Source organism: Tachypleus tridentatus, chromosome 13 (assembly GCF_004210375.1).
Source record: "Tachypleus tridentatus isolate NWPU-2018 chromosome 13, ASM421037v1, whole genome shotgun sequence".
Taxonomy (NCBI): domain Eukaryota; kingdom Metazoa; phylum Arthropoda; class Merostomata; order Xiphosura; family Limulidae; genus Tachypleus; species Tachypleus tridentatus.
Genome location: NC_134837.1, coordinates 175,695,051 through 175,711,342, shown reverse-complemented (window position 1 = coordinate 175,711,342; position 16,292 = coordinate 175,695,051). Strand labels below are relative to the sequence as shown.

The following is a 16,292-nucleotide window of genomic DNA, read 5'->3' as shown; positions in this document are numbered from 1 at the left end:
TAGATAATGTCAACATTTGTTATAAGTCAGTCATTTTCCCAACCTGTACTGCAAGAGGGCATTGTCAACACACTCTTGTAATATCTTAACTATGACAGATTCATGCTAGATTTTTCCATCTACGTGTGGCGGCGTTACTTCGTAATTGTAAGTAAAGTTTAAGAACATAAGGAGCTTATACTTGATTTCTGGGCACAGGCTACACGCCCGTGACAAGAATGATATTTATTTGTAGTTCTCATATTGAAAGATAATTAGTGATTTCCGTATTTGTTTTTGACATGTTCTGTACAGACCTAAAGTAGTCATTACTTATAATTATGATCTTGAAAGTTGTATACAGGAATAAATGGTGTTTCAGGATTGGTAGATCCAAATAGCTTGTTTTTCTCAATAGGCTGTTAATAAAGGTTTTTTATCAACACATATATTTAGTTTACTCTTCTTCACTGTTTCGTAGTTGTCAACCACTGGACTACTCTCCTCAAAGAGCTGCCCGAACCTCTTCAAAGGCAGACATTATTGTCAACAGTATGTTTAAAAAATATATCTACTTGTGTAGGTTGATTAAGATCTTCTAAATTCTTAAATTTCTCTGAAAAAATGTGTTTCATCGAATTCAAACAAGCCACCATTGTAGGGTTTTTGAAATTGCTAGTTCAGTAGTCAGTATGATGGGCTTATCCAGTAGTGAAATTCCCTTACAAAAAGGTACAAGTTCTCAGTCACTCACATCTCTCAGAATCTAGTTTCATAGTTAATAAATGTTTCTGCAAGCTCATGGTAACTATTTGTGTACCATTTAAATTGAACTGATAAGAAATACTAAAATACCAAAAACAAAATTTGGGGGTATTGGTTATCGTCTGCTGCTGCTATAGTTGAAATTATATCATTCCATTCTTGTTACAAGACGCCTATATGGTGTCAGTAAAAAATAATAACAAAGAGAAAAATACAGTAAAATTATTAGTTTTCTTACTGCGATGTGTTACACTTATTATTACGTTTATGTGAAATGTCAAGCGCTGATATATATCTTTTAAACAAAATAAAACCCAACATAATCGTGTTTTATTCCATAAAATGGTAGATTGCACTTCCAAAGTCAGGTGAGTATTGGCTGTATAATTGATGGAAACACAAAAAAATTACATGTGACATCCCATAATGTAAGGCCTCCCAAACTTTAAAACATCGTAACTGATACTTATTACGTTCTGCGTAATGTGAATACATTTCCTTATGTGTAAAGCAGTACTTAACATATTTGTTTGTTATTTTTCAGGTGAGCTGATTTTCCTACAAGTATAAGACAGTTAAAGCTGCTTATTACGGCAGCTTTGACCAGGAAGTTTGTGGAATAGTTTGTATCTGAAAACTTGAATGCGTTTTCTTGTTTGTTAAAAGTAATAAAACCGAACAAGTTAATAAAATGAACAAAAATAAGAAAAGCAGCGTATGCACTTCTGTAAACGAACAAACAGTCGTTTTTACTGTATCGTGATTAGGTTCGCAGGTCCCTCTCTCTTTCAAGATACCTACAGAACTAAAACACCATTATCTTGAAATGTAATCTTTAGTTGTAAGACTCCTTGAATTAATGAACTAAAAAAGTAAGCTCGAATTCAACAGGTAAAATATTTTGTTGTGTCCAATGTACAACGTCATCTTGTAACTGTTACTCTCTTACAGTAACATGCAGAAATCGTCAATTCGGCCAGCAAAATATATTACAGTTTTTGATCATTTTAACATGAACGCTATAATACTGTAGTATCTCCTCGGGTAATAAAGAACAAAGAAGCTATAATAACAGACACTCTAACGGTTTTGTGGAAATATTACTGTAAAGAAACATAATCCTTTTAAAATTTCCGTACATTTAAAAGTAGGTAAGAAATATATACGCTTGCACGGCACACTTGTTAAACTCGTCTTAATAATTCTTCTGTCAAAACATTTGTTTACACATTACGACATCTGCCAGCTCCACTTCCCTATTTGTCACCACTGCTTGGCATTTGTTTTAATCGCAGTTTCTAAACTATTAAAATTCAAGTGAAATTAAAAGCATATTTTCTAAACACTTGGTTTTCATTTGCAAAATGTATAGTTCAGACCAGATATGTTTTTTACTTCGTTGCTAAGCCTTCTAGTTTACCATTTAGTCTTAGGGTAGGGGATAGAACATTAATTTAAGCCATTGCGTTGTTTATATATGTTATGCTACTTATTCTTGGAATTAGAAATTTATTTCCCACATGGTGTCATGATAGGTTATTTTACATCAGTTGATGTATTAAAGATTCAAGAAGTGTTAGATTAGGGCCATGTGTGATATGACGGAAAATGCAGCTATAGGCAAATAAAAAGAGAGATATGTATTCAGCCAAAGGCGGATTTACATTAAAGGACCATGCCGGGCAATATACAGCGGCCCAATAATTCTTTACAAGCTGCATACTGGCTAAATAAGAATGCGTCAAATGCGCCGGCCCACTGGGCAATGGCCCGGTATCCCGTTGGGCGAATCCGCCCTTGCATTCATCGGGTTTGTGCCTCAAAAGTTTTTACGCTCGAGTTGCCTCTAGATAAAGAAGTCAGAAAAAATTATTAAAACGACTCTCTCGGAAACACTATTTCCTATATTCTTGTCTAAGCTGTGCTATTGTTGACTGATATCATAATAACTTCAGCCAAATAACGATTAGTGACTTTGTAAAATCTGGTTCATTTATCACAAGTAAAAAAATGAGCGTAATAAATTTTCTGGGCAGAACTCTTGCGGTGATGTCATTTGTTTAAGATAATTCTACTCTAATTACATTTCGATGCGGTTAATTGTGAAATATGAGTTTGATATAGACACCTCACTATTGTAGAGTTTAAGGGAACTGTGAATTTAGAAATGTCTGCACAAAATATGTAAAATTCGTTTGCACTGTTCGCCCCCTACCGTCGTGGGTTGGAAAGGTTTAGGGATTAGGGACAATCACTGTACTGATGATGATCTATGCTGGTAAGATACAGAGAATCAGAAAACCTGTAGATCCTTCCCTGATAAAAAAATATCCTAAACTCGTTCATCCATAGACAGATACTGGTCTATGTTGGTGGGATACACCACAGAGTCTGACCTTTCCAGGTAGACTGTCCGTTGAGAAGTGCACACATCGTGAGTCAAAATCTTCCAGTGAAACCAATTAAAATGGACCTGGTCAAGACAAACACAAGTGTCCGTTTAGAAGTTCATCCCCTACTATATCCTTATGTAATCATGTCATTGTTGTCAAGGTTCAAACTGTTGGGTCCTCAAAGATAATTATTATAATTTGGTTTATGTATTACCTCAAGTATGTCAAATACAGCCAAACAACACAGTTTACATGAAACCGGTCCTTTCGTGTAAACAACTCTTGAGTGATACTACAATGTTTTAGATGGATCAGTTCAAATAGGTTAGATTGAACTATCTATTGCATTTAGATGGTATTATTAGACAAGAAAAATTGTTTAGTGAAGCCACGCAGTAACACGTGCGCACACTACACACTTGTGTTAAAAAAACTAAACAGGAGAATTTCTCGGACTTACCACTACTGCGTTTCACGCTACTTTATTATGATAAGTTTTCTCGTCACACGTATTTGCGTGGCAAGCTAAGGACGCCATATTTGTTTTCGTACGCAAAGTAGGTCACCATCAGAATTGTTGGTCACGAGGTCGAGAACCAGAAAAATAAAACTCGTTTGAATTTTCGACGTGTGGTTTCACAACATAATTTGTTGCAGTAACGTTCAGCCCGTGAAGATGCAATCCCATATATAATGTTTTACTTTGTTTACTTCGTACAGTTCCTTGGAATAATACAACGGGGGAATAAAACACTTTGCTTTTATCAGGCTAGCAACATTCAACATATCTTAATTCTAGAGTTAACAAACTAAAGGTATTTTTCTTTATATAATATATTTCCAGAAAGTCTGGCTTATGTTACTCCAGAATTATATCACACCTCAGGTCCCGGTTCATAAGTTATGTCACACATCGGATCCCGGTTAAAGATCTATCAAACTACATATTGTTACTTTAGTGTTATGTCACTCATCACATCCCGATTCAAGAGCTATCAGGCATAACATGTTGTCATCTTAGAGTTATGTTACACATCAAGTCCTTGTTTCAACAGCTACCAAACACTACATATTGTTACTTTAGAGTTACGTCACGCATCGGGTTCCGGTTCAAGGGCTACCAAAAACTACATGTGTTGCTCTGGAATTACGTCATGCATTCGTTTCTGGTTTTACGTCTATTAAATGTATTATATCGTGTTGTTCGTGGATTATGTTACACAGAAGGTCTTGGTCCTACAACTATACAGCATTGTTCTGGAATTACATCCTGTAGCACAGACTCAGGTTATAGAGTTACTAAATATGCCTTATTGTGTAATTTGTGTTGTTCGCGAATTATGTCACATTGCAGTTCTAGTCTTTATAGTTACTAAATATCCTGGTGTTTAGAACAATGTCTCACATCTGGATCAGGTGTTATAACTTTACTCAGTGGCATAAGTATGCCCTCGAAACTGCGGAGTTCCTGAGTTTTGCTTATCCAAACAGGTTCTGATTCAACGATCAATGAATATGCTTGGTAGTTTTTCCTACTCAATCGACTAAATGTTTTTTAAGATCACCATCTGTTACAATTTTCTCTAATATCATTGATATATTTTTCTACAGTTGGCCTTCCCTTCCTTGGTATCTCGTGGAAGTAACTTGTACACGACATAGAGATCCTATAATTATGCCTGGAGCGCGTGCACAGTTCTTGCCACTAACCGACCTTTATGTTCGTGGATTCTTACAAAATACCGCACATTGCTTAACACAGCTGAAATACGACTTGTTGCAGGTCTCTTTCCGAGTGGTCCTGGACTCCCAAGTTGATCTATATTCCTTTGTTTTTTATGGTCTGAATGCAAGAATATTTTGCATCAGAACGGGCTGCTTTCGGCAGCATCACACTAGCAATGCTAAGGGCTTATCTCTATGCCGTTATTATGCTATTATTCGAATATCTTGTGAATTATGCATTCGCGAACGAAATAATGTGTATATTATAGTTAATGAACACGTATTTACAGAAAGTATAATACAAACAATTTTTGTAACATGGTAGTTGAAAGCTTCAAAATGAGATATACGTGGTGTCCAGAAATTACGTTAAGAAATTTACCTTATAACTAAATGATTTTCTTAACATAATTTTCAAACACCCTCTAAGCTATAGCGTCTGCGTGGGGGTAGGGGTTTTTGTCCCCTGGAAAATGAGAAACATATTTCTTTTTTTATTTATTCAATATATACCCCAAAACAAGCCCAAACAAAAATAATGCTGCACTAATCGAAAGTGCACAGGCCTTGGGCACAGACTACAATGTGAGATATAAAACGCACCCTACCGCAGAAGTAGGACCAATCCTAGCCTCTGTTCGTCAGTCTCACATAAAGAATAATTAAATAATATAAATTAGAAAGGCGAGATGTGGGTGCTCAAGTCCATAACGTCCCACATCGATATCACCCTTCACGCTCACTTCACGCGGGGCATCTTTAGTTAGACGTTTAGATCTACTCTTTCTTTGGATATGTTTTATTTTACTTGACTACTCAGTATTAATATTATATATATGTGTGTGTGTGTGTGTGTGTGGACGTTCGTGCCTGTATGCAAACAATATTCACATTTATACATTTCTGGACGCTTACGGTGACACAACAAAGTGTTTTTATAATGTCGGTTACATTCAGAAAGTGTTGATAGTGACTCCACTGCACCATTTCTTAAAAATGAGAAAACGTTTCAAAGCAACTACACGAAAAGTAGTAAATAAAGCTCCACACGAAAACCTAAACGTTATTGAATATCATTAATGTGGTGAGGTAATAAATATTTCTCTTATATAGCAAAAGAACGGCCACCCACCAGAAGACATGAAACGACCCAGTTTCTGTTATTAATCGTTAAGCTATGTTGAGACATTACATAATGGAGGGAGGTTATTGTGTTGATCAAAGTGGAAACTTATCACTTTTTTTCCCCCCTTTTCTTGTTTTGTTGAGGGCAACTCATAAATCGTTATGAATCTTTTTGCCTTTGGTTTTTTTAACACGCACTCGCCCACGCAACGCTCGACTTTTTACTTTTTTATATGCAGTGATCGCAAATAAGTTCCTGATCGCTGACTTAGAAGTATTCGTTGTAAAGGACAAAATACGTAACTGTGAATCAGCACATCAATATTCAGTCTATTTAATCTTTTATCATTGGTTCAATAGAAGATGAGCTTCATATATTACGTGATATAAAGTGGTGCTTTATTATTATTTCTTCTTCGTTGCTTTGGAGAGCAGCTATCTTCCCACACCTGTGTAAAGTCACAACAGGAGCAAACTAAATACCAGCAGTATTTGTTCTTTTAAAGCTGGTGACGAGAAACCGAGTTTTTGAAAAATAAAAGTTTAGAGACGGCTTGAATGATTAATGTTTGTTTGTTTGTTTTTGAATTTCGCACAAAGCTACTCGAGGGCCTATCTATGCTAGCCGTCCCTAATTTAGCAGTGTAAGTCTAGAGGGAAGGCAGCTAGTCATCACCACTCACCGCCAACTCTTGGGCTGCTCCTTTACCAACAAATAATGGGATTGACCGTCACATTATAACGTCTCCACGACTGAAAGGGCGAGCATGTTTGGTGCGACCGCGATTCGAACCCTCGACCTTCGGATTACGAGTTGAGTACCTTAATTACCTGACCTTGCTGGTCCATGTCGAAATGTTGTACATTTATAGTTTTCTCCGTTACCCATTCAAGTCGTCTCCCCACTGTAATAATTATTTATTAAATTTAACTCAAGAAATTTTACGGGCTGGGACAGGGGTGGTTATTGTAATATTAATTAATTGGTAGCGTTTTAGCGCTATATTAAGAAGAAATGAAATTCAAATGACCCAGTATATTCTTCACCCTGTTTTATAAGTTTATAATTACGTTAAGGCATACAGCAATTAAGTTGATCATGTCTCGTAAAAACGCCAGAGTATACTCGTATCGGTGACAGAACTAGCACGAGGAAAGCATTTTACGGTTCGATCAGAATCAGGAAGAGCACACTTTATTAATGACGTCATCACACTGCTCAGTTATCCCATCTCGCCCTTTTTCGTCTTCTTAACACATTAATACGCAAAACAAAACCATAGCGAAAAGGTATGAAAATTGACAAAGAAAGTTAAAGTGTATTTGAATACCGAGATTACATTCACATCATAAAACAATTTAGACAAAAGCGCCCCCTGTTTTCTTCTTTAGGAGCTTTCACAAAATCGACAATATTTTTTTTTAGTCAGACTTTTTAAGCCACCCCCACACATTGTGATCCCAACTCCTAACTATGCATTCAAATGTATACTTCTTATTGGTTGCATTTGTGAGGGTAAAACGTTTCAGTTTTTGAAATGATGCAACTTCACTGAACTGTAATTTTTTATGCGTGCAAACTTTCTCAGTTTTTGTGTTTTTCTTTCTATATCATTTACTGGTTTTCTCGGAATGAAAACATTGTGCAATACAGAATATCCATCATAGACACGTGTCTAATTCAAAAATATATGTACAACAAGGTCGTTCTTGTTTAAACTTTTACTGAGAAAATAAGAAAGGAGGGTTATGGTTATCACCAGGTTGCAGACAGTGTAGTTCCGTACTTTCCAGAAGGCAACGTATGAAGTAGTAAAAATCTGTTAACCCTTTTTTTTAAGAATTGTATGTTTACTTATGTGGATATACTAGATATACCTTCTACAAGGTCACCGAAAGCGTTTTATTTCAAGAGTAAAAACAAAACAGCAACTAAAGTTGAAAGTAACAAATATTTTCATTTCGTACTCTTTGAAGCCAAGCTGTTTTGTAGTCTACGCTCGTTTTCTTGATTTCGCAACAGTATGTCCTGCCATGACCAGGTGGTTAAGATGCTCAACTCGTATTCCGAGGGTTGCGGGTTCGAATCCCCGTCACACTAAACATGCTCGCCCTTTCAGCCGTGGGGGCGTTATAATGTTACGGTCAAGCCCACTATTAGTTGGTAAAGGAGTAGCTGAAGAGTTAGCATTGGGTGGTGATTATTAGCTGCCTTTTCTCTAGTCTTACACTGCTAAATTAGGGACGGCTAGCGCAGATAACCCTCGTGTAGCTTTGCGTGAAATTAAATAAAAACAAACCAAACACAACAGTAAAAATTTCAACGTTAAGCATTCCCTACGTGACGTTATTTCAATGTGTATTGACTGACTGACTGACAGACAACACATGACCCGTATTGTATTATGGTACGAATGGTTAAAGCAGGTGAAACCTCCAGGTGGTCTTCGGCCCCTTTCAGGAAAAGAAACTATGTGACAGGCTCTAATATTTAGCGTTCCTACTATTGCCCAAAAGTCCCACTCATACCAAAAAGATATTTAGTTTTATTAGGGTTTCTTTTTTTCGTTTCTATTGTCCTAACTTTCTCTAATTTGACTGAGAAATAACTAATTAAGATAATGGGGGTAAATGACGACAAATCTCAATGTTGTCAAATGGCTTTTAACAGTTTTCTTATCGCTCTATTTTCATACATTTTCGAGTACTTTTAACCTCGGATCATCGCCTTTCACCCTCGTGACGTCCTAAAAATACACATAGAACAGAAAATGCTTCTATGTGTGTTATCAGAATGACGAGAACCGAATCTGAATGCCCCAAATGCTTTTACGGAATGTATAACTTCTCTCCCTGTGACTGCAACGTCAGGGAACATGAAAGAAAGTTACTTATAACCACCGAAGATAAAAATTCATCATCAACGTAAACCTGCTCTACGTGACTTGGAACGAGAAGTAAAGTTAAAACATGGTATTGTAGTATCGAGAAAGTGGTAAGACGATGATATACAGAGTTGGAGGAAGATGTGTGTGTATAGAAGGGGGGGGATTCATTATTGTTCGCTAATACATGCATGCATGCACGTGCATAATTTGGTGCAATGCCAATATTCGTTTTACAACAAAACGCACTGGTTTCCAGTATCAATGTCACTTAGCAAGTTTAGAAGTAATACCAATATAATTATGTATGTGTCAAAAAAAACAACGAAAAATATTGCGCCTATAAAAACGAAGTTATAACAGTCTATTTCATTTTCTTGATAGCCGTACGTAGAATAAAATATAGAACAAATAAAAACAGAAAAGCGTCTGACCGATATGAAAATCTGGTTTGAATTTCGCGCAAAGCTACACGAGGGCTACCTGCGCTAGCCGTCCTTAATTTTGAAGTGTAAGGTTAGAACGGGAGACCGCTAGTCATCACCACCCATCTCCAACTCTTGGGCTATTCTTTTACCATCGAATATATTTGGGTTGACCGTCACATTATTACGCCCCCTTCGCATCCGAGTCGCGCTAAACATGCTCGCCCTCCCAGCCGTGGGGGCATTATAATGTGACGGTCAATCCCACTTTCGTTGGTAAAAGAGTAGCCCAAGAGTTGGCGGTGGGTGGTGATGACTAGCTGCCTTCCCTCTAGTCTTACACTGCAAAATTAGGGACGGCTCGCACAAATAGCCCTCGAGTAGCTTTGTGCGAAAATTCAAAACAAACAAACAATAACGCCCCCACAGCTGAAAGGGAAAGCATGTTTGGTATGACGGGAGAATTCGAACCCGCGACCCTCAGCTTGCAAGTCGAGTGCCTTAACCACCTAGCTATGCCGGACCTGTGAAAATCTGGAAAGCGGTTCGAGAAAAATAATTTTCCACTAAACCAGAGTGCCGAACGTGATCAGAAGGTTAGCTTGCAAGACTGTGGACCTACGGTTCCGTAATTCGCACCCGTTGCAACCAAAGAAGCATCGCATTCCACACTTTGGGATCATAAATGCGTTATACGAGTGGCAGTCAAACCTTACTTACTATATGATTAGAGCAACCCAAGTGTTCGACGATGGGTGGTATTTATTAACCGCCTTCCCTGAAATCCACCACGTTAGGACGTATAGTAAGTAGTTTTTCGAAACTTTGGGCAAAATATAAAAAATAAGTAATTTGCTACGGTAGAAAAATATTGATTAACAGCTTTCCTCTGGTGCCGAAAGACACACCAAGATTCTGAGTTGTGCGTGTATTGATTTTTTAATGGAATAAATGCACGAATGGATAAATATATTTTAATCATTACAGGTTTTAGTTCTTGTGTATTGATTTATGACTTCACGTACTTCGAACCCATTTGCTCTGTAGAACAAGCTTCACTAATTGATAACCTATTTTCAAGTGTGATTAACAGTTAACTTACATTTGAATAGAAGATGCCAATAAAAAAATAGTAACATTAGAATGTGAACAGCGTCAACATTACGATAACAGCAAACACCTACACAGTTTTAAACGAAGGCAACTACAGATCGCTTATTAAAATAGAGAAGTTTACTTTGGGTTTCAGAAAGTGAAAGTCATCTAATAAACTCGAATTGCATAAATTCGGTCACATTTTGTGTAATTTTGCCTTTTTTTAAAACCTCTTTTCACAAAATACATCAAACTAGAATATCTTCTTTTCTTTATTCATTGTGTATATACACTGCTGGCCAAAATCTTAAGGCCAATAAACATAAAGAAAAAAATATACATTTTGCGTTGTTAGACTCAATCACTTATTTGAGTAGAGCTTCGAAAGATGAAAATATGAAAGGGGAAAATAAAAATAAAAAAAAACTTTTTTTGCGTTTAATAGGGAAAATGTGAACACTATGAAATTAGCCTAAATACTAGCTGGTCAAAAGTTTAAGACCATACCATAAAGAAGTCCTAAACAGGGTAGGAAATGCCCAACAAGAGGTCTAAGTGGTACGTTACACGGCCGTTATTGCGAATAACTTCAAACATTCGCTTTGGCATGGTCGATATAAGCGTTTGCAGAAGCTTGGCTGGAATGTTATTCCAAGTGGTGAAGATGGCTTCACGAAGATCATGCACTGTTTGGAATTGTTGTCCATTTCTATAGACTTCCCTTGCCATCACCCCCAAACATTTTCAACGGGGTTCAGTTCGGCTGAACACGCTGGATGGTCCAAAAGAATCACGCTATTCGCCATGAAAAAGTCCTTTCTCTTGCGGACATTGTGGATTACAGCATTGTCCTGCTGAAAGATCCAGTCATTTCCACACAAGCGAGGGCCTTCAGTCAATAAAGATGCTCTCTCCAACATACCAATGTATCCAGCTGCTGTTTGACGCCCCTGTATAACCTGAAGCTCCATTGTTCCACGGAAGGAGAAAACACCCCAGATCATGATGAAACCTCCTCCACTGTGTTGTGTAGAAAATGTCTCCGGTGGGATATCTTTATCGTGCCAGTAACGTTGGAAACTAGCTGTGTGGAACATCCAGGTTAATTTTTTTCTCATCAAAGAACAAAACCTTCTTCCACTTTTCTACATCCCATGTTTGGTGCTTCTCAGCAGAGTTTAACCCAGCTGTTTCGTGGTGTGGAAGTAGGCGTAGCCTTTGAAGACGTTTACGGTTTTTAAAGCTTTTCTCGAAGATTCCGTCTTATTGTTCTTGAGCTGCATTCTGCGTCCGTAAGGGCCTTAATCTGGTTCGACGATCGGTTTGTGCCTTACCGGACAACTCGTCGAATTTTTCTGCTCAACGCCGGCGAAATTTTCTTGGGCCGACCACTTGAAATTCCTGTTCCGTATCCCTCAGGGTATTTTAAGAAATTTCCAACAACAGTTTTACTACGCCTAGTCTCACCAGCGATGGCACACTGAGAGAAACCTTGCTTTTGCAGCTCGACAATTCTACCACGTTTAAACTCTGTGAACATTTTAGCCTTTGTCATGAACACAAATGACTAAACTTTGTTACGTGTTTACCGACTAACGCTACGTTTCAGTATGGTCTTAAACTTTTGACCAGCTAGTATTTAGGCTAATTTCAGTGTTCACATTGTTCCTATTAAACGCTAAAAAAGTTTATTAGTTTTTTTCCCTTTTCTTATTATCATCTTTCGAAGCTCTATTCAACTAAGTGGTTGAGTCTAACAATGCAAAATGCATATTTTTTTCTTTATGTTCATTGGCCTTAAGATTTTGACCAGCAGTGTACGTATAAAAATGTATCTCAAAACGGCTGGTATGGGTATTAACAATTTTATTTACAAGCAGAGATTAACGTTTCGATCTTTCCTATGTTCGCCATACCAGCCGTTCTGAGATACATTTTTATTTCAAGTGGGTTTCTTGTCATCAAGAATATATACGTATAGATTTTGCTGCTGTTAGGCATAAGATATACTACTACAAAATTACACTCTGTGCTATGTCCACCACGGGTATCGAAATCTGGTTTTTAGCGGTGTAATCTTTGAGACCTACTGGGAGCGTGTGTGTATCTATGTTTGTTTTCTTGATTTTTTAATTTCACGCAAAGCTACACGAAAGCTATCTGCGCTAGCCGTCCCTAATTTAGCAGTGTAAGACTAGAGGGAAGGCAGCTAGTCATCACTACCTACCACTAACTATTGGGCTACTCTTTTACCGACGAATAGTGGGATTGACTGTAACATTATAATGCTCCTACGACTGAAAGGGCGAGCATGCGTGGTGTGATGGAGATTCTAACCCACGACCCTCGGATTAGAAGTCTAGCACCCTAAACACCTGGTCATGTCGAGCATGCGTACGTGTATCGCGAAATATAGTTAATAAACACAAAACATATACAAATAGATAAGCGCATGGAGACGTTAACTTAACACAAACATCACTTAATTTATCCCTTCCTCCAGGTAGGTCCAGCATGGCCAGGCGGTTAGGGCGCTCGACTCGTAATCTGAAAGTCCCAAGTTCGAATCCCCGTCACACCAAACATGCCCGCCCTTCCAGCCGTGAGGACGTTATAATATTATGGTCAATCACACTATTCGTTGGTAAAAGAGTAGCCCAATAGTTGGTGGTGGGTGGTGATGACTAGCTGCCCTCCCTCTAGTCTTACATTAGGGACGGGTAGTGCAGATAGCCCTCGTGTAGCTTTGCGGAAAATTAAAAAAACCCATAAACAATCCCCCAGGTAACTGATCAGGGTACGTCTGAGGGTTTATAAGGTTAAAATCGAGTTTCTAGCAAAAACATCGAATTTCTCCTCAAGCAGAGTTTACGGATTTCATCGTTTGTATTACAAAATACGCAGCATAGTCAATTAAATACCCCTCTGTGTTCAATAATACAGTCCATGTTCTAACATGTAAATACATAAAAAAACATTCCTAAAAAGACCTCTATAATTTTGTGTATTTTATAAAAAAGTTTGTTTGGATGGAAGATTGGTCATTGTAACAATAAAATTAGCTGTTTTATTATCGTCATTTTGCAATAGACTTACTTCAAAACTAATAAAATAATGAGAAAACTACACAAAAATATATGATCCAAGGAAAATCAAATTTAGCTAAATAATTTATTTAAACGGTTCTTTGTTTTAAAATTATATCGTTAGAAACATGTAAGTTCGAAGGTTATATTACAAGGATGTGCGGTCAGGATGACAAAATGATACCAAACCTATAACTAAGGAAACACAAAGTTGATAATTCATGGGTCACAAGTTCCCCTTGTCCTCCATACGGACACCCGTGGTTATAAATGACAATATAAAAATAGAAACTTAACATTAATATTTTGTGTGTTTTTTACATCTTTGTACCTTGAGAAAATAAAAACAACAGGAGTGACAAGAACATAAATGTTATACAACTATTTTTTAAGTGATATTAAGTTTTAACCAATGCTTAGAATAATTACAGTTTCTCATTATAAACGCTGTTGGAATAATGTCGGTTAGTAGAGAGAAGTTCTTGTAACAAGTCATATTAGTTTTTTTTTATTATTGTTGAGTACAAAGCTATACTATGGACTCTCTGTGCTGTGCCCGTCACGAATGTCGAAACCCGGATTTTAGCGACATAAGCCTTTAGACTTAGAACTGAACCATTAGAGGTTAGGTAATTTTAAAATAAATGCCTTAAGTCTCTATAGAATAGAATGATAAACGTATATAGTAATGATCCTAAACAAAGCAAAAATAAATGATTATATTGGCCATGTTTCAAATTTAAACTCCCCCTGTCTAAATGATGCATAATAAATATCAACCATATTTGTTTCAACCATTTCTTATTAAATGCTACTTTCATGCACGTAGTTGCAAAGTAAATGCTTTACTGCAATTCGCGTAGCTAGAATTGTTAAAAAGTGTTTATCTAGCAGTAGCTACAGTGTTAACTCTTTGGCTCAAATAGCATCTAATGTAGGGCGAGCCCACGACCCTGAGATAAGGCCATAGACAAGGATTACTTGTGAAAGGGGAAGTAATATACTAGCATGTTTGCTTGGCATGCGAAATATACTAGATTAGATCTCAGAATGTTCAGAAGAATAGAAATAAAACAGAAAATTTGGCGTCTGTTATGGTGGGAGGGGACGCCTATGGCCTTAAGACTAGGTCCAATGATCGAGGACAGGCATTATTTGTGAAAGGTGGGAAAAGGGGCTAAACCTTCGCTTGGAGAAGGGTATGACAACAAGTCTTCATACATATACCAAAATATATTAGTCTAGAAAGGATATCGATAATAAATTAAAAGTATAAAGTTAATTCAATCAATAAAATATTTCTAATTGCTGAGTACATTTCCTGAACAATTTATCAAAGAAAATAATACTGGTATAACAAAAAAACTTCAACGACGAAGTTCTGGTGTATTATAAAGATTCAACAACGTAGTTTGTGTTCACATGCAGCTTATTTACAGAAAATATTTTGTTTTTCTTAAATACACCATTACATGCAGCAGTAATTTTGTATATCGAATAAATTCAAAATATATGGTTATATGCAACAGGAGCAGTTTATATATACATGCGTGTGTATGTGTGTTTTTCTTATAGTAAGGCCACATCGAGCTATCTGCTGAGTTCACCCACGGGAATCGAACCTCTGAATTTAGCGTTGTAAATTCGTGGACTTACCGCTGTACCAGCAAGGGAGTGATATATATATATATAGGTGTATTTCACTAATATTATTTATTTTTGTATAGGTTTCTCGAAAATCCGAAATACTAAAAAATAGATCATATAAAGTGAATTACGTAACAGACCAATTACTTTTTTTTTTAAAGCCTAATCAACATGTGGATATAGTAGTTCTCAGATATAGTAATAAAATGAGTTATTGGCACAGAAAACGTTTAAACACAAATTACAGATTGTGTGCTTGCTTCAGAATTTTCGTGCAGATCTATTCAGCAGCTTCTATTGCCAATTTCTGGAGTATTCTTAATTGTCCGAATAGTAGGATTTGACCATAACTCTTTGTTATAAGGCACTCGCAACTCCAGTTGTATCTGAAAAGAAAAAAGAACAAAAGTAAAACGTTTCCGCGCCCATTAACAACTACGTCACGCCCCTTCCAAACATTTCACACATCAATAGAAATATGCTTTGAAAATGTTTATCTCATCAATCGCTGCTTGTCAAACAGTACGTAAATAAATCTTTAAATAAACATTCCTTCAATATTTTGAATAATAGGTCTGTCGTCTTATTTATTCAAACAGGTTTAAAACCACTTTTACTAACAACAAAAAAACAATATCAAGAATCCGTTCTAGGTGTTTGCTTCCCATAAACAAACTCAATGCATCTTGCTTAAGCACGTTTAAGCATTCTACTTACAAATGCCTTTCGTCTGCTAGTTGTTTTCATTCTTCCTTTTCACGAACTAAACAATTTTATTTCCGGGTAAACTAACAGGAACAAGAATACAATTTGTAGAGTTTGTTTGTTTGTGTGTAACACAAAGCTGCACGAAGAGCTGTCTGTGCTCTGTCCATCACGGGTATCGAAATCCGGTTTCTTACGTTGTAAGATTGCAGACATGCCTCTATGCCACTGAGAGGCGACTCGTAAAGTTTGGGTTGTTTGAAATTAAGTAAAAAACTATACAATGGGCTATTTGTGCTCTGCCCACCGGATATCGAAACCTCGTTTTTATTGGTGCGAGTCCGCAGACCTACTGTTATGCCACTGGAGGTCGACTCGTAGATACTACATAGCACAATAAAATACGGCATCAATTGTTTTAAGCTATTTATTTTTAAAAATCCATAAGCAACCGACTCACAC

The 16,292-nt window shown here is 36.9% G+C and overlaps 1 long non-coding RNA gene across 1 annotated transcript in view; it reads right to left on the bottom strand.

Moving 5' to 3' along the window:
- Nucleotides 1-13,436: 13,436 nt before the first annotated feature.
- Nucleotides 13,437-16,292, bottom strand: part of LOC143238348 (uncharacterized) — a 57,598-nt gene continuing 54,742 nt past the window's right edge. The window contains exon 3 of the long non-coding RNA XR_013020539.1: nt 13,437-15,511. This is a non-coding gene — a long non-coding RNA (uncharacterized LOC143238348). The remainder of the gene's footprint in view (nt 15,512-16,292) is intronic.